At 34.8% G+C, this 19406-nt stretch overlaps 1 protein-coding gene across 2 annotated transcripts in view; it reads left to right on the top strand.

Moving 5' to 3' along the window:
* The first annotated feature begins 3454 nt into the window (after positions 1-3454).
* LOC108977057 overlaps positions 3455-19406 on the top strand; it is a 107175-nt gene continuing 91223 nt past the window's right edge. The window contains exon 1 of one of the 2 annotated variants that reach the window (XM_018948254.1): positions 3455-3542. The gene's annotated coding sequence lies outside the window, so the exon portion shown is untranslated. Of the gene's footprint in view, positions 3543-15600; positions 15748-19406 lie in introns of those variants that run through there. The other variant, XM_018948178.1, reaches the window with a different exon arrangement.

The following is a 19406-nucleotide window of genomic DNA, read 5'->3' as shown; positions in this document are numbered from 1 at the left end:
CTTTTCATTAGGGGGGAGTTTTTTACATGGCGGGTCCTAAAGCGAGCACATAACCCTGTGGAGGCATTGTACGCCTTCTCTGGCTAACCAGAGGATACTATATTTAAGACCGCAAATAATAATCTGTAATTGTAAAAGAATCGTTCTACCACTCCCAAATCAATGGCAATCAGAGAACTTTCCTCACTTTCGCTAACTTCTCAACATGACTCCATTCATATTAATTTCTTACAATAAATCATCTATAGTATGCCTCCAATATTTCCAAACTAGCTGTGTTTCTGTTCTTTTTTTTAAGTTAAACTACATTCTAGAGCATTAACGAAGTACAGTTCCTTTTTAGTCAATTATGTAAGCTTCATGGTCTCACTAAAACGATATTGTTCTACCTTTGTCTCCGTGTTTGTTTGACGAAGAGGTCTCATACATAGCTCTCGAACTTTTCTCTATACTCCTCCATTGTTTTTCCGGTTCGGGGAGTTCTGTAGAATATAATTTATTATCACCACATTTAGAAGTGAAAATAAAATATTTTACTGAGTATTATGGCTGCTCCTAAAGCGTATAGACTATATTACTGGTGTATTCAGTTGTATTTACAGGTAATAAAATCATCTCGGTGCTTTATAACAATGAAAGGATATGATTTTTTCCTATATTTCCGAACTAAATTTGCTTACTCCAAATTTGAAAGTCTAGTTTATATCACTTCAAGCCATAACATAGTAACACATTAAATCTCATGGAATAGCAGAAAATAATTGAAAACAAGAGCTATAAAATGAATAAACAGCACATGGAGATGTGGAGATATGTGTTAGTAAACATGTACGAGTATTTACTAAATTTACGAGTACATGAAAAGCTGTTAAAAAGTTGAGCATCTTGCACAATTTCATTTTACTTCGTTTTACACATATACGTACATATATACATGTTTGGAATGGAAATTGTTCATATGAATTTGTTTCATACATAAACGCAATAAATAGAGCTCTACGTCTCATTAAAGTATGATCAAATTTGTACAGAAAAATGTATTTATGTAGTTGCTTTTAGAGTTTTTGAAATTCATGCAGCATAACAAAATTTGTTTAGAATTTATGTACATACATATGTACATGTGTAGAAGTTCGTTGAAATGTGTAAGTAAGCAGCAGAGCTACTATTCGGAATAATAGAGCGGCGATACTAGTCTGGAGCTCGCTCACCGTATGTTCGAGTCTAGTGCTGGGATGTTTTTGAGCACTTAAGTTGACGCAGCTTTATTTAGTCTATACGACGATGCATGGTAAAGAAAATTAAGACCCGATGGAACTTGGGTGCCAAACTGCAAAAGTGATGTTCAAAATGGTAGATGAGAAGTACAAAAAATTCATATTGGACTCGATAGAAGGGTCCTTATCGCATTGTAACTAAGACTCCTTTCCTTCGACTTAGCAAGTGATGGAGTTCTAGTATTGCAAATGACCAAAGTGGTCTATGCGTGGCTTATTGGCCTACCAGATTAACCTAACTCTAACTCAAGACGGATTTTCAATATAAGATGACGACTAAGTTTATTAAATATGATATACATAATAACGGTATAAAAAAAAAAGAAAATGAAATTTAGTGATGCCAGATTAAAATTTTTTTTTTCTTTCATGGAGTTACATCCTAATTAGATCGGTTTGTGGGCTTGGCCATACCATAGTTTATTAGCTTTTTTGATCACGTATTTCAGTCTGACTAGGAGAAAAATGGGAACGGATAGGAACTCTACTGGCTGGTTAGGTCTCAGACGAGCTCTGCAAAGCCCTGTTCACATACTATTAACCAGTAATCGGCGAGTTTTTCTGGGGCAGAGTAAATCGGAAGAATTTTAGAAAGATTTTCGCCCTGAGCAAAGTTCAACCTTTCATGAACACTGTCCGATCAGGATTCATGAGTTAGGAGTGCATTTTTTACAGCCAGTTGCATAAGTTAATTGCAAAAGAAAGGGAATTTTAGACAAGAGTTTTTATCTGGCTTCACAAAAGTCTGTAATAAGCAGAGCCAGGGTAATCAACCATCATGTTGCGGGATCAGCAATCTAATCAAACCTAACTTACCTACTAAAAGACATAGTATCTTGTAAATCTTGTTACGAGTTTTCGGGAGAAAGATTCTGCGGAAGATTTATAGATTTTTGCGCATTGGCAACGGCGAATACCACAGCCAATGGAATGATGAGCTGTTCGAGATATAGAATGACATTGACATAGTTCATGGAGTTAAGAGACAGCGGCTACGCTTTTTAGGTCATGTCGTACGTATGGACGAAAACACTCCAGCTTTGAGAGAATTCGACGCCGTAGCCGCCTGGGGTACCACAGAAAGAGGAAAACATCCACACCGTTGGAGAGATCAGGTGGAGAAGCACCAGGCTGCAATTGGCAGCAAACAGCGATATTGCTTATATCTGAGTGATTTTATTTGGTTCTCTGTTTCTGTATTTAACTTCATATTTTTGAATAAATATTCAAAGTGATTAAGCAATGCTGGTGCTTGTTGACATGTGTTGTCTTAGTCGAAATAAATGTACATAATTTGGGTGAGACTGCCACGCATTCGCGATGTAGGCATTGCTAAGCTGAATCATAAAAATGAGGAAAGTATGATAAATTGAAGGGAGTTCATAGCTTGGTTATAATTTTTAATTTTGTGTCAGCTTTATTTTGCTGACAACATTATAATTGCTTAGTAAATTCTCATTTATACATTTCGAAATATCTATATTGAGATAATAACGGTAAATAGCACCCTGTAGTAGATAAAGTTTAGCTTCTTCATCACCTGCTTTTCGCTTCAAACAAATTGGGTATTGCCTGGAAACCCTGTTTGTGCATTATTTTTCGGTACACAAGAGTCCCAAATACGATTTTATTTACTATTAACCCTTTCTGAGAGTTTAATAATGCAATTATTCCAATGTTCATTCAACTAAAAGGTGTTTTAAGACTCCATTTAGAGATTTCATTACTTTTGTTTTTCTTATTTCTCATTTTAAGTAATTTTCCGTGCGTATGAACCAAATTGCCCACGAACATATTTTTTGTGCTGTTGTATACGCGTTTAAACGCTTTGAAGTGCTGACACCGCATATTTCATATTTTTACGGCACCGCCCTTACTAAATGCCAGGGCGCCCCTCTTGATCCGCATCATTTATAACAATCCCTATTTTTATTTCACTTTATTCAGCCGCGAAAACTCAAAGTCGCAAAAGTCGCATTTGGTACACGGCAATAACATTAATCAAACGCTCATAAAAATAGCTTTTATGATATAAAAAAAAAGTTTACAAAGTGGCAAAGGCAAGTAGAACAAAAACAAAATTATCAGTGTAATAGCTCAGAAACAACAACTGCAATAATAAAAACAGACAACACTCAATAAAAGTAAAAATAAAAATAGACAAAATCACGCAAGGATACTTTCTACAAATACACGCACATACATACATCCATGCTTTTGTATGTGTGGACTTCAATATTGGTTGCATCTGAGCAGGAACAGCAGGTATGTAGAGTGTGTTGTGGGCGATACAACAGCATGTACATATATTGTCATATTCATGTGTTTATATTTCGAAATCTGAGAGTATTGAAAGCATTCGCAATTATTTTCGGTTTAAAAGTGCATAGAACTGAAAACTGATATTTATCATATTCATCGTGTCGTAGTGAATATGCAGGAATATATTGCCGTAAAGCATATGGAAATTGTTTGTGTGATCGTAAATAATAAATGGCACAAACCGGTAGCGATTTCGTTTGAAATATTGCCAAGGAGAGAGTATCAATTGCTAAATAAATTTAAATCGATAGCCGGCGCTAAAGTCGAGTTATTTATGTATTTTTGGGGTTGGAAATTTATTTAGTGGTTCCATGGGTTTACGGGCTTAAAAAATCGATTTTTTTTATTGTCTTGTTAAATTTTAAAACACCTCCAGAATATTGTCCTAAATTTTAAAGTTGATCTGAGTAATAGTTTCGGAGATACAGCTTTGAGCACTTGTGTGCTTGTGGCTACCTAGGGTAAGTGCGCGGTCTTTCAACGCGTTTGTCTGGAAACTGTGATTTTGAAGTGGGTTAACAAGATTTTTCGAGAACTACTCAACCGATCTTCACGAAATTTTGCACAGATCTTTAAGATATAATTCATAAAGACTTCGACGAAGGTTTTTTTCGATTACAACTATTTGAAAGAAAAGTTTTGTAAAAATTCCTGTCAAAATTCAATTTTCAGTTTTTTTCCTTCATTCGAGCTCTAAGTTAAGGTTTTAATTAAAAAACCTGTATGGAATTATTCTGCAAACGCCGGCGCACTTTTTTCCGAGGAGTCACCGGAAATGGCGTCGCAATTGCCGAGTTTAAAATATTTTTTTTCCAAAACTTTTCAGAATTTCTTTGTTAATCCTGTATGTTTGTGTCAATAAAAAATTCTAATAAAATATTTCATTTTATATATGAGAAACAATACTGTGTTTAACCTGTTTTGCAACCCTTGCAACTATGGAGGACCTTTGCTAGCGCCATCGTAAATCGTGTCTAACTTAAAAAAACATTAAAAAAATTTTACTTTGTTCATAGAATATGCATAAATATACCCTTAACGTTTTAAATTAATAGATAAAGAATTTTTTTTATGTATCCGTACGTTCAGTGTTGGTTAAGAAATGTCTAACCTTGTTATCAATAGCCTCGAATCACTTGAAGATAAGACTAGTATGACTGCCAGATCACAAAGAAATTGGAAACTATAAAGCTGATGAGCAAGGAAGGCAAGAAAGGTTAAACTACATAGCTCAGCTGTCAGTAGCATGGAAATGGGTTGGTCTTCCTCTTCTTCTGTTTTTTATTATTGAATAGTTGGGCTTCACATGAACTTGACCAGCGTCATGCCACCATCGGTTCGTGAGGTACCGCAAGACACTTTGATCCAAGATTGATAGCAAGAGATCCAGTGAGCTCTTTTCCCTCAGAAATTATGGGGATTCTAACATAGCATTGTCCTATCGACATTTATGCAAGAAAATTAAGAATCTTACCGGATGCCAGCTGCAGAAGCTGTACAAAAGAAAACCAGATGGAGATATCTCCACAATCCTTTCTGATTGTTTGCGAGAGGATGACTCAAACAATTGCGAGCGCAGATATCCCACCGAGGAAATTTTTAGCCACAAGCCGCTTTGCTGACTTATAAAGACGAATTACACGAGTTCTATTTATATAGCTTCGCAAAAGACTTTATATACATAGTAGTCCAAGTAGACTGTCCTTTGGATCAGTCATCAAACCTCACCCAACTTAACCCAAGATTTGAAACAGGGCAATACTTATTTATGGGGCTTTTTGTGACCATCCCAATTTACATGCTTCAAATAGCTCAATTTTAATTTACTTTGCAATTGAGGTCTCTATTGTAACTATAAGTCTATCAATATAGCCATCTTAATATATGATGTAGAAGTACGGGCAATGATAATATTCGATGAGATAGGTCTGAAATGCTTAACGTAAAATCACCACTGTTTATACTCTTCTGAGTATGACGACATCAATATTGTTAGGCGACCTAAAACTGCAGTGTCAGCTCAGTCAGTAGGGACCAACACGAAGATATGGTTGATACACAAAAATTTAAAGCATCAGATCGAGCCTATGTTCCTGTGTTAAGTATTTCGAATAGCTTATTGATCACACGAAAACAGATGAACGGATGATGCACGTCTGCAATTCGAAGGGATTTCACAGAAAATTAATACCAAAAAATGCAATTTCGAGACTCCGAATTCGTAGGTTTTGGTAACCTAAATAATTATTATGGCATGAATTTCGTAGCTAACCTTACATAGCCTCCGATTTCTGGTATGATTTTTCATATACTTTAATGATAAATTACTATGAAGTTGATAAGAAGAAGTAATCTATCTATAAGCCTAGGGGTTTATAATAAAATTACTTCTTCATCTTTTGTTTAAGCTCTAAACATTTGCTTTGAGTTGGCGTATTAAGAAGCCTTTAAGCCTGCTCCTTGCAGTGAAGTCGTGTACATAAAAACTCGAAACTTTATTTTAAGAAGACTTCAAATATCCTCAAAAATTTTAAACTCGCACCAAGTAAATATTTCTCACTTGTTTGATGTATCGTATCTGGCTTCGATGTAGTTGATACTTACACAAATTCTTGTACACCTTTAAATAACGATTACACATTTTTGCAGTGGGCTGGTGCGCGATGATATTTAAATGTGTACTTCAGAAATATTTACACATTCATTAGGGTGGTGATTGTATGTATGGTAAATTTACTTTTAATTTTTTAAATGCTACAACTGTTAAGGTGTGGCAGGTATTTTAGGGTAAGTGAAAAGATTAGCTTTCGTATTGATGGATTGAAGTGGACTCTTTAATCATGGGGAGAAATGGACTTGATTTAGTCGTACATTAGACTTTATTAAGTTTGTACATTAGGCAGAAAATGAAGAATAGAATTATAAGAACTTTTATGACAACTACAGATTAAAAACAATATTTTATACCTATTTATTATATTACAATAAAGATTTTTTGATAAGTAAAATGGTCTACATTAAATTCAAAAAACAGTAAAACTAGCATTTTACATATAATATGCTAATTATATGAATTTGAAAAAAATCCCAATGAGGTATATTTTTTAAATTAATTTTAGGTTCAACCAGAGTCCGCAATGTGAAAATTTGTATTCTAATTGGCTCGAATGTTGTTGTATTTTTAAGGAGAATATTTTTATTCTCTGAACAGGATATATTAAGTTTGTCACCAAGTTTGTAACACCCAGAAGGAAGGGTCGCAGATATAAAGCATATATAGTATATAAATGATCAGTATGTCGAGCTGAGTTAATTTAGCCATGTCCGTCTGTCTGTATATATATATGAACTAATCCCTCAGTTTTTAAGATATCGTTTTGAAATTTTGTAAACGTCATTTTCTCTTCAAGAAGCTGCTCATTTGTCTGAACTGCCGATATCGGACCACTATAACATATAGCTGTCATACAAACTGAACGATCGGAATCAAGYTCTTGTATGGAAAACTATCACATTTTACAAGACATATTCACGAAATTTGGTGTAGATTATTTTTTGAGGCAACAATCTTCTCCGAAGAAATTGTTTAGATCGAATTACTATAGCATATAGCTGCCATACAAACTGAATGATCGAAATCAAATACTTCTCTTGAAGCCACCTTTACTCTATTAACGGAGTTTTGCATTGACCGAAACAAATGGTACTCCGATGATGTAAGGTCTGGGCTATATGGTGGATGCATCAAAACTTCCCAGTCAACCGACCAGTCCGACCAGGCTGGAGCAGCTCATGGTGGATGATTCCTTTCCAATCCAATCAAACACTCAGCATAACCTTTCGAGGCGTCAATCCTGGCTTTGTGAAAATTTTTGAGCTTCACCACGCTTGTACCATGATACCATGATATTTTTCGTACATTATTTTCGTATTTGATCCACTTTTCGTCTCCTGTTACCATTCGCTTCAGAAATTGTTCGATTTCATCGCAGCAAGGAATCGCAGATGTTAATTCGGTCCATTAAATTTTTCATAGACGATTCACGTGGTACCCAAACATCGAGCTTTTTTTGGTAGTCAGCCTTTTTTAAATGGTTCAAAACCATTCTATGATAAATGTAAAGTTCCTTAGCGATGTCATGGCTGCTTATGTGACGGTCCTAGTCAGTCTTTTCCATAATTGCATCGACTTTTGCAACGATAGGTCGGGTAGAGGGAAATGCATCTTTCACAACGAAATTTCCAGAACAGAAGCGAGCGAACCATTGTTGTGCTACACGAACTGATACAGCATCGTCTCCGTAAACTTCACACATTTTTTTATACAAAAAAGTCAAAATATAGCTAATTTCATTTTTTTCACTCATTTTTGGACTGCTGTATATTTTTGGGTTCCGATGGGTGATCTGCATGGGATGTTACTGAGGAGTCGAACTTTTAACTACCTCAACTATATTAATATGTTAACTGGGACATTTAGTTCAAAAACTGACACTTTGAACAAAAATTTAATTAATTTTTTTATGTTCACCCTAATGCAACTACCAGCTATTGAAAGTATTTGTGTTCTTTTTTTGTTCTGCGGTTGAGCGAGTTTTTGTCTATGTTGGTTAACCGACCACTACCCATACATATTCACGTGGCATATATGTATGTGTGCGTATATACCATATAACTGCGACTGCTCAGCCATGTCGCAAGGTACATAAACTCTAAGCGCTCATGAGCGGACACAAATTTGAATTTATTATTAAGCACATATAATGAAAAATCAATATTGTTTATTTTCGAAATATATATTTATGTACGTAAGAGCACTTACCAGTATGCATATACCTACATATGTATGTTTGTAGTAGTTTAAGTGTATAATGATAGCTTGTTAGGCGCACAACAATGTTAGTAATGAAAACACGGAGAGACAACCAGATGAGGACACTGCTATTGACATACATAACTAGCAGCTACTGAGTTGTCCATATAAGTATATATATTATGTAGTAGTGAGTTGAACACATACATGCAAGAGTAACATACCTGCGTAGATACTTATGTAAGAGTATGCTGTTAAACACAAAGAATTTGCGTTGTATGTGTGTAGGGAAAAGGGGCCACAGCAGCCCTAAAGGAGGAGCAATATTTCTCATCAAATATTTACAAATATCGGTGTTGGCGCTATTAGAGATTGTTTTTGTTTTTATTTTCGTTTAACATATTATGACGACAATAACGATAATGATAATAATGTTGGTAATAGCCAGTGGTTACAGGCATACTAATAATAGCCACTTGTCTGTCGCACAGCTGCCGCCTGGCCAGGTACCTGCTAAAATTGGCGCTCAAATTTATCCTGTGCTTTGTTGCTGCTGCTGGCATAAATGCGGATACATTTGTTAATTTCATTTTACGTTTTGTGGTAATATCAAGTTTTGCGGTTGTTATGGTTGGCTTGTGATGCTCCGACACCAGACGAAACAATATACTATTGAACATTAAAACGTAATAAATATTAAAATTTCTGCAATGGAAATGTAATGGCCATTTTATTGAGGTAAATAATAGATTGAGAGTTAATATTTTATTAATTTAAGTAGTGTATGAATCTCTTTAGTACTCTTTTGGCATCATCTATTCTGTGAGATGATCAAACCGATATTAATGAATTATGGTGGGTCTCTACATGGCATGATACCTGAAAGATTCGAGTATCTCAGTTTCTAATTAAAAAAGGATGTCTTCAGGACAATTACAGAAATGGATCCACAAATGGAAAAGTGGTGGCACTGGTGGCATCCATAAATCAAGCAAACAAAAAAAAACTCGTTTTTCTGTCTTGTTTAGCTAATTTAGTTAATCGGAACAGATAGCTTTTAAAGCATCCATTTCCACTCACTATTTGGGGGAAGACTTGATCTCCATTTTGTCTATCTATCCACGTCTAAGGTCTTTGGTTGAGGCTTGCTACCGTTGCTGCCACATTGTGATGCTTTTGGGTTTTTCCTCTTTTTTTATACCTACAGACGGCTCTGATAGCTGGTCCAATCGCGCGAGTTCGTCTCAATGGCCGGCTAGCTAGAAGTTCAGCAGCGTCGCTTGATATCGTTTGGAAAACTTGTTACTCGGATAGCAGTGAGCATATGCTTTTATATCAAGTGCCTGTATTCAGTTTGGTGCTGCATACAGTATTACTGATCTCCTTGCATTTGCTATTAAAGCTCACCGACTGGAATGCACGTAGCCCTTATTGGTCATCATTCTTGATAGATGATTATATACTTTGTTTGCTTTGTCCGAAATGTACGCCAGCTGTACCTTAAATTTTAATTTGGAATCCAATATTATTCCCAAATACTTCAGCTGCGGCTGTGAAAGAATGTTTAGATCCTGGGTAATCGAAATGGTGCTTACTTTACACTTGGAATCGATAATTTTCTTCATCTTTTCTTTGTCAATACTGAGGTTAGCATTCAAAAAACTGTCTGAGAGAAAATTTTATCTTTCTCACCACGTATTGCATAACCCAATTGCACGCACACAACATCAGATACAAATCTATTGGAAAAATGCTCTCTTACATAGTTTTGTAAAATCGGTTCCATACTTTTAGAGGCGGTAGATTCTTTTATCTCTTGGTTCTTCAATCGAGATTAAATAATATAACCTTACCTAACAATAGTTTACCCAGTGTTGCAATAGGACAGCTCACTACTTTTTCGTAATGTTATACCTACTCTGAGTATGAATTTTGATATATGTGCGCTATTTGTGTTGCTTACAGTAACTGAAAATATTCATCTCGGCTAAAAAATGAAATTGGATTTTCGAGCGATTATTTTTTACAAATTTCGACGTGGATTACCTCAGTGTTTATCCATTTAACCGAGAGGCTTATTTTTATTTCCATTCGAAAAAATAAGTTAAGAGATAAACGATTTTCGACATCTGAAGACGCGGTTGGTGCTTCGGCAATAGGTTCGAAGGCATGCAAAAGTCTGTAGATCTTAATGAACTATCGTGTCACAACTTTTTAATAATCATGGTACTTTGATATCATAATAATTCAAAGTTACAGAGCAGCACAGTCGGTCAAAGATGTGTGACTTTTGACAGTTAGATGAGATAGCTCTATAGACACATAATGATGACGAAACCGATTTTATTCTGGCTTAGTAAACTGTTACAGAAATAAATTCTTTTGAGCTTGTAAGTGAACCGAATATTTTTGGTTTCTAATTTATTCTTCATCACTAAACATAAACTTATGCACAACTGTTTAGAAATTTGACAAGTTCACATTTGTTTTTATTGACGAACAGAAATGTTTGAAACACAAAATCGGAAGATGAAATATTTATATCGTACATATATTTTTTTAATTGTAATAAATTCGACTGCAAAATTTATATATGGATTACAACTTAACAATCATGATCATCTAAATGCATACGACACTGATTACTACAATGATGGCGGGGAAGATTACGGTGAAATACAAAGTACACAACTGCCAGAGGAATGCAAAAGTCTACAATATTTTGTACTAAAGCGAAAATGCTCTGCTCTCTATCCAGAAGATATAAAAGTTACCTACAAAGATAACTTCGTTGAAGCCAATGATCAGTATGCAGTGTTCGCATTCAACGATGAAGGCGAGGACAATTATTTTATAACATTCCAGCACAGCGCACTATTTCATTGTGAGGAAATCGAAGTAGTTGATCTCGTACATTTTATATGCACAAATGCAACGGGCTGCTCACAGGATGTAGTATTGAAAAATAGTTTCATGAAATGCTTGGATCATAAGTCCAATATGGTGGATGAGCTGCTGGTAGCATGTACGCCAGATCTTCATGGTAGTTCTGCGTTTACAGCTCTACATTATTCGGATTTCGTGCCGGAAAAGCGCTCCGCCGATGCCCATCTCACCGCTGTCATACACTGGTGGTTATTGCTGGGAATAATAATACTCGCGACTATTTGTTGCTGCCGTGAAATTTTTGTTTGAAAACAAAGTCAAAATTTTCGTTGTTAAATATTTTTGAAAATATCTAAAATTTCTGTTTAAAAATAATCGTGATTCGATACCACTACTGTGTTTAATTATATAACAAATAAGAACACCAGCATATGTGGGGATAATTCTAAATAAAATGGCTACTTAAGCTTCCATTGAACCCGATTTAAAAAATTTATAACGGTACAATATTTCTCTGAATAATAACTGTTAAAGCGGTAAGGATTGTGGACCTGCATATAAATTATTTAAAATTTTCATTCATGTTTCAGTAACATCCTTTTCTACTTCAGGTTTCAGGTTCCATATATGGAGTAGCGGGTCACAAGCGTCTTGTATAACTTTTTTATACTCTTGCAGCCTGTTGTTACAGAATATAATAGTTTTTTTTCACCTAAGGGTTATAGAAATCACCTTAAACTAAACCATATAGATTTGGTGTTATATATATTTAATTGATCAGGATGACGAGAAGAATTGACGACCGACGRCTATCTGTCTGTGCGTTCGTCTACTGTGTCAAGACACCTTGACTTGAGTAAATATTGAAATATCTTAATGAAACTTGCTATGGGCGTTCCTTAGTAAAAAAATACAAGTTCGTAGACGGACATAATATGACCACCACCTTGAAAATTAGTGTCATACCTATGGACTAAATTAAGATATACAAGGTACGTTCCAAAGTAAACAGGACTTAAAAAAAAAAAAGATTTTTCGGCAAAATCAGTTAATTTTATTCAAAATAGTCTCCTTCTGCATCGAACGAGTGTTTTTGTTCGTTGGCCGGTATGGCCCCCAGTATGCCGGTACAAGCCTTTTGAATGGAATCTACATACGTCTGCATAACGCTTCCTTTCACGGGCAAATATATTTTTCCGATAAGACAGACGTCGCACGGTGCCATATCAGGTGAACCCGGGGGGGTGGTTAATACTTAAAATGTGATTATTGAACAAATAATCGTCCTTCGAACAAACACACCTTTCTTAAGCTCAAATGTTCGGTTAAAATGCGATAAATCGATGTTTTGGAGATGTTCAATTCCGTTTCCATGAATTTCAATGATAATTTCGGCTGATTTTTAATGAATTCATGCCCAGTTTCGATGGAATTTCCGTTGATCAAAAAACGGAAACACATGTTGATCGTCATTTATGTCCTCACGACCACTTGGAAAACGTTAAAACCACCCGTGCATGCCGCTACGGGATGGGCAATCATCGCCTTAAACTTGTTTCATCGATTGAAACGTTTCGGTAAAAGTTTTACCAATTTTCAAATAAAATTTTATGTTGGCTCTTTGTTTGAAGCTAATTTTCGCTCGGATAACACAAACACACTGACACTTAAAAGGCAATAACTTCACTTACAATCAATGAAATGTCATGGAATTCTAACCGGACAATCGATAACGATAGCAGGTTCTAATGCACCAGTCGACATATAGATAGCGCCACTAGGGGGCGCTAGATTCAACAGATTCCTTTTTACTTTGGAACGCACCTTGTACATATCTCATTAACCACTAAAGCTACAACAACTAAATTTGCTATGCTCGAATATTATAAAAACTCTTATCGGCAGTGTGAAAATTGATGAAATCGGAGGATAACCTCGTTCACTTCCCATATATCGGTACTGTTAAAAACTATAAAAAGCGCAATAAATCAATAATTGAATACGCCAGAGACATTAAATTTTATTTCCAAGATGGCATGAAAGGGTTTTATAGATGTGGTACCGCCCACTTTTTCGTGAAATACCATGTCTCGGGACCCACTCAACCGATTTCCACAAAATTTAGTACATGGCAGTTTTCTCATATTCTTATATCACAGTGTGAAAATGAACGAAATCGGACAGCAACTACACCTGCTTCCCATATAACATAATTTTAAAACCATTTGATTCTTTCACTTTGCAGAACACAAATCAGGAAACAATTGAAATAGAGGGCCAAAACTATGCGCTAGTAAACAAAATTTGTTCAAATCTAAAAAAACTATTCAAGGGCCATTTGGACCTCAGGTCCTATACAGTTATCTCAGTGAAAATGAGAGAACGTGTTTTACTCGTGCCATGTCATACTCTTTGTGCCTAAAATAAATAAATTTAAGCGAAAATTTGACTTAGCCGCAAAATAATTATTATCAGGATTTTCGGCTAACTTTACCCTTATGCGTGAGGATCGTATATGAGGTGCCTTTTACAACATTAGGTATTTCCCTGGTCTTTATTACTTGAAGATGCAATAGTATAAAATGTTTGCCCGATTAGCCTTCCTTAGTTTTTTTTGAAAAATTATCTATCCCAAACTGAGCTGAAAATGATTAAAACATCTTAAAAGCAGGTTAGTCACAATTTTAAAATCGCTTGAGGCTTATTTCGTTTTTTTGGAATATTATTTGTTTCCGTACAATGATGTTTTATTTTTTTTCTAAAGTAATATGGTCTACTCTCAAAAAAAAAATAATTTTTTTTTTAAATTTATTTAAATTTGCCATTCTTTCAAGCCTCCAAATACATACAATACTTCTTATCGCTAATATCAATTTAAACTCGATTAAATAACTCTGGCTCCCAAACTGTTTATTTGAAATTCTACTATACACACATTTTTAAAGATAGTGGGGATTATGCAATTATAGCAGTTAAAAATGGAATCCACAATAACAGCCTAAAAGTATGCAAATATTTATTTCTACACACATTATTCCACTAGGATGTGGAAGCTAATTAATTGCTAGCAGGAATTTTTTGAAGCTTCGCATGAAATCCATTAATTTAGCTACCAACAACAACAACAGGTGGGTGCTAAAATGGCAACAATAAAGCAGCCTTTCACAATAGATTTCAACTGGCTTGTACATTTGATTTCTATCATTTGTAAGTCATATGTAATATTAAAAACCTTAAAAAACTTACCTTACTGTGAGTAATGAATAAATTGCGCTATGAAAAGGGTAACAGCGCCTCAAGACACTTATTTAAGACATTTTTGCAAGTTAACCTCTCGCGCATACTTTTTACCGCGACGACGCGAACACACTTTATTTGATTCCCGAAAACCCGAATGAAAACTGCCACAACTACTTTAATTTCATTTACTACTTTAATTACAAATTAACACTAGCACTAACACTTCAAGTTGCACCAAAATTAAAATTTTTACTAATATACCTTAGGATTTTCACGATTTTCTCTGATTTTAATACAGGCGAGGGGGAAATAGTTTCGGAACTGTTTGCACCTGAAAGGTGACGCCGGATAGTTTCCAATGCGCAGAGCTGCATTTACTGTCATATTCTTTGACACATTCTATTCACAGTGATGTGGTCAAATAATTATTTTTATGAAAAATAAACTTTAAATTTACAAATATTTTAAATATTTAAATAAATACGATAATAATATAAATTAACACTTCCTGGGTAATAACTAGTCCAATTTTCCATATATTGCGACTACTTGTGATAATTTTATATTTGGGGGCCACCTAGCGGAGATTTTTTTAAGATTGGATCGCTTTCACTGCTTGGGCATATACAAATTACGAAAAGTGATAATTTTATTCAAAATAAAAATTATAATTATATATTATTTATATACACATTTATTTTGTTTTCAAAATATAAAAAAATTTAATCGAAACTATCATTTTTAATTTTTTGAAAATAATTAAACCCTAGCGCCACCTACTTTTTAAATTTAAGTTCGCACTGACGGCTGGAAAATAATTCACTTCTTATAGTGAATGGAGAAAAAATTGCAACACTGTGCTTCGCCATGATCCGCCGCCATTTAGTCATTTCCATATGAAGTTTCGTGCGCGTCGGATGAAATTTTGGTTATTATGATAAATAGTGAAAATTATAAATGTTTTTGTTTCAAATGCGAAAGTTAAGTGATCGGGAGTGTGTAGTTAAGTGAAAAAAATGTAAGGGCAGTGTTTTCTTATAGGTTTGTTAGAAAAGTGTGCAATTATAGGTTCATTAAGAAAGTATGTATATGTAGTGAGTGCACGCTGTGCGTTTACAAACACTAAAGGTTTGAAAGTTCCTTGTGTTATTGGAAAAATAAGGAAAAAGCAAACGACAGCATTGCATGTGCAGTGATTTCTAATATACGGTAAGTGTTTTCTCAACAATTCTGATATGAGCCTCCTTTCAGGTGTGTATCCATAAATTTGTAAGCTGTGCACGCAAAGCTGCTGTTCCCTTTGATTTGCTTTGATGAGCTTTTCTCGTTGCTTGCAAATTGAAAGAAGCTTTTGTGGAAAGTATCCTGTTTGTAGATCTTTTCGCACCTTCCACATTTTATAATCCACACCATTCTTGCAGTTAAGGTCAATTTGCGGTGGCGCTCAAACTGTTCCAATTATGAGTGCGGTTGCAAGTACTTATGCCTCAAAATTGTACAATAATTCACCTCAAATGTGAGTTGAGAATGCCTTAAATTGACAGTTTGGGAGCCAGTATAGTGAATAGCGTTTATTAGTGCCATGATTCCTTAATGTCCAAATAAAGCATGATAACAAATGTTTTTTAAGCGTGCATTATAAGCTAGAAGCCAGATTTAGAGCCGTTTTTGCTAATTGATGCAAAGTTAAATGATTTGTATATTATTAATTCACCTATAATAATTTATATTTATATTCCGAGAGTATAAAAAAAAATTTATAGAGTAGCGGCTACTCAAAAATGAAAGGTCGATTTTACCAAAGATTTTTTCACTTTCTCGAAATTTTTAAAAATATTTGTAATCAATTTAAATTCATTCATACAATAGAGATATACTTAAAGAATATTAATTGCAATGTTCAAGTAAATCGGAAGATTAAACCTGGAGGCAGGTTCAAAAAGGGTATTTTCACTTTTTTTCTAATACTCGTATGTACATATGTATATGCAATCAAAATTTTATTTATACACTTCTGCATATAAATATACATATTTTAACAAATTTTCTTGAAATTTGTGTTTACAAGTATCGAAAACGCATGGATAAATTTCGTTGTTGCAAGCAGGAAGTATTTTTGGCAGACTTTGAACAAAGAACATATGCACATATGTATATTTGGTAAAAATTTCAACGTGTTGGATCGAAAAATTTAGTTATAAACAAAAAAAAAAAACATCCTTCCGATCATACATACATACATATTTTCCACAGATGATAAAAAATTTTCTACTAAAAATTTCTTGTAATAATTGCGACATTAATGTTAATCAAGACAATGGAGTAAGCTACTAATAATAATATACTTATACTTTTCTACATGGTGTACAAGTATATGGGTTTCAAATGCCCTCGATACCAAATCAGAGGCTTTTGCTCTGGTTGTGTTAAAATAGTGGGCTATAACCGTAAATCTGAGAAAATTTTCGAACAAGTAACTCGTTAGCATAAGCTGTGCAGATGTCAGTTGCATATAGAAAAGTTAGGGAAACTTGACTAATCAAGCCGCAAGGAACAATAGATCGACAAACGAAACTAAACTCAGCTCTTGATTAGTTGACATGTTTAACTTCCTTTATTTTATTTATTCTTTGTTAGGATTTCACTCCGAAAAGTTTATGTTTACCTGGCAATTTTAGTCAAACATATTTATGTTCAAAACGTAAATAAGTTTATGTACATAAATATTTTGTTTGGAAACGTTAAATATTTTGGAAATGAAATACTTTTGTAAACTTCTCATAATATGGCTAACAATAAATTCTTTGACAAAATTCATAAACGGACAGAATGAAGAGGATGGTTACGTTGATGGTGAAATTTATTATGAAGGTGATGGCGAAGGTGAAGAAGAGGATTATGATGGCGACGAGTATGATTATGGCGATGTAGAGTATTTCGATGATAGTAAGGAGAATAAAATGGAATTACCGGAGGATTGTATATCACTGAAATATCTAAAATTAAAACGAATTTGTGACATTGGGTATCCGGATGTTTTGGGTCAAAATTACGAAGATATGCTCGTGGATGTGAATGAACCGTATGCTGTTTTCCAATTTCCATATGAGGACACAAATCGCTACTTTTTCACATTTCAAAAAAGCGCTATATTCGATTGTCAGTATTTGCAAGTGATCGATGTACGAAACTTCAAATGTTTTAATGCATCGGATACGGCCGAAGACATAGTCTTGACCAAGGGTGTGATGCAATGTCTCAATCAGCCATCCTCCGCGATTGACTTGCTCTTGGGCACTTGTTCATCTCAACTGAATGAGAGCGCGGTATTCACCGCTTTGCATTATTCCAATCTGGTAACGTTAGAGCGCAGCAGCACTAGTGGCCAAGGGCATCTGAGGATGGAGTGGTGTTTGCATTTGGGGTTCGTGGCATTATTGTACGTTTTATTAGCACCTAAAAAGTGATACAATTTTGCGGAAGGTTTTTCGAAACTAATTCCTTGTAATTTAAGACGTGAATATAGCTTAATTGTATCCAGTACATGTTACGGGTACAATTTAATCGACAATTTTTTGAATGTTTGTACATGAACTATTGTTCAATAAAAATTTGTATAAAAAGATAAAAAACTGAAATATCAGAAATTTGCTTTTAAATTTATCAGCTGCGGCACTACGTAAAAGTTGCTTAAGTTCAATGAAGTAATGGGCGTTTCATACATCCGATTTTACAGTAAAGTTGGAGGTAAAAAGTAACATCGAGTCTAGAAGAAATTGCTTGGAATAACTAAAAATATTCTACCTAACTTAAACCCACCTAGGAACTATCACAGATTCCGCAGATATTACATGTTGAATGCGGAAACCAAATAATATAAATAGAAAATAGTTGCGGTCATAACCCAATTTATCTTAAGCGGTTTGTAATATACTTTTTTTGCAATGAGAACGAAGGGAGTATCTCATTATATTACCTTAAGCGGTTGAATCCATCAATCAGAGAATCAAGATTTTTTTTCCTATAAAGTATTATACTTTTTAAGAGCGCCAAGATTCGCTTGTAAAAGTTGATCCCGAAGAATGGTCCAGTATGGGTATTAAAATGTCAATAAACTTTCTATACTCTGAACAGAGTATATTAAATTTGCTACTTCGAAGCAGAAGGAAGCTTTTGGAATCTTTCTTCTATATTAGCGTAGACACCGATTACACGGTTATAGCCAAGTTGGTACCAATCGGAGATTTCCAGTGTAGCCAAGTCATTCTCCATCTGTTCTTTCCAAAAGAGTGGAGGATGCCTTCCCCTGCCTCTGGTTCTTCCGGTGGGTACTGCGTCTAATACTTTCAGAGCTGGAGTGTTTTCGTCCATTCGAACGACATGACCTAGCCAACGTAGCTGCTGTCTTTTAATTCGCTGAACTATGTCAATGACGTCGTATACTCGTATCTCATACCGCACATAGCCCCATCGAATGCGATGTTCCCAATGCGCAAAGAAGCATAAATCATCGTCCTTGGTTGTGCACTTATAGAGTTTGCTCTTTGTTCGTCGAAAGAAGACTTTACTTTTCAATTGCTTAGTCATTCCGAAGTAGCACCTGTTGGCAAGGGATAGTTTTTGAGAAATAGATCTGAAATTTTGCACACGTTTCTCCCTAAGAAGCAGCTTATGGCATATATCTGCTATACAGACTGAACCTTCAATATTAAGTTCTAGTAATGGAAGCTTTTTTATCAATTTTATTTTTTTAAGCATGAAATTTGGCATGGGTTATTGTGTAGGTAATGGACAAATTATTCAGAGTGGACTACTATAGCACATACCTCTCTTGAATTTGGCATAGATTATTATCCAAAGCAACGGAT

The sequence above is a fragment of the Bactrocera latifrons genome, unplaced genomic scaffold (genome assembly GCF_001853355.1).
Source record: "Bactrocera latifrons isolate USDA-ARS-PBARC rearing strain unplaced genomic scaffold, ASM185335v1 scaffold_0, whole genome shotgun sequence".
Classification (NCBI taxonomy): Eukaryota; Metazoa; Arthropoda; class Insecta; order Diptera; family Tephritidae; genus Bactrocera; species Bactrocera latifrons.
Note: the sequence above shows the minus strand (reverse complement) of the source record. Positions and strands in the feature narration are given on the sequence as shown.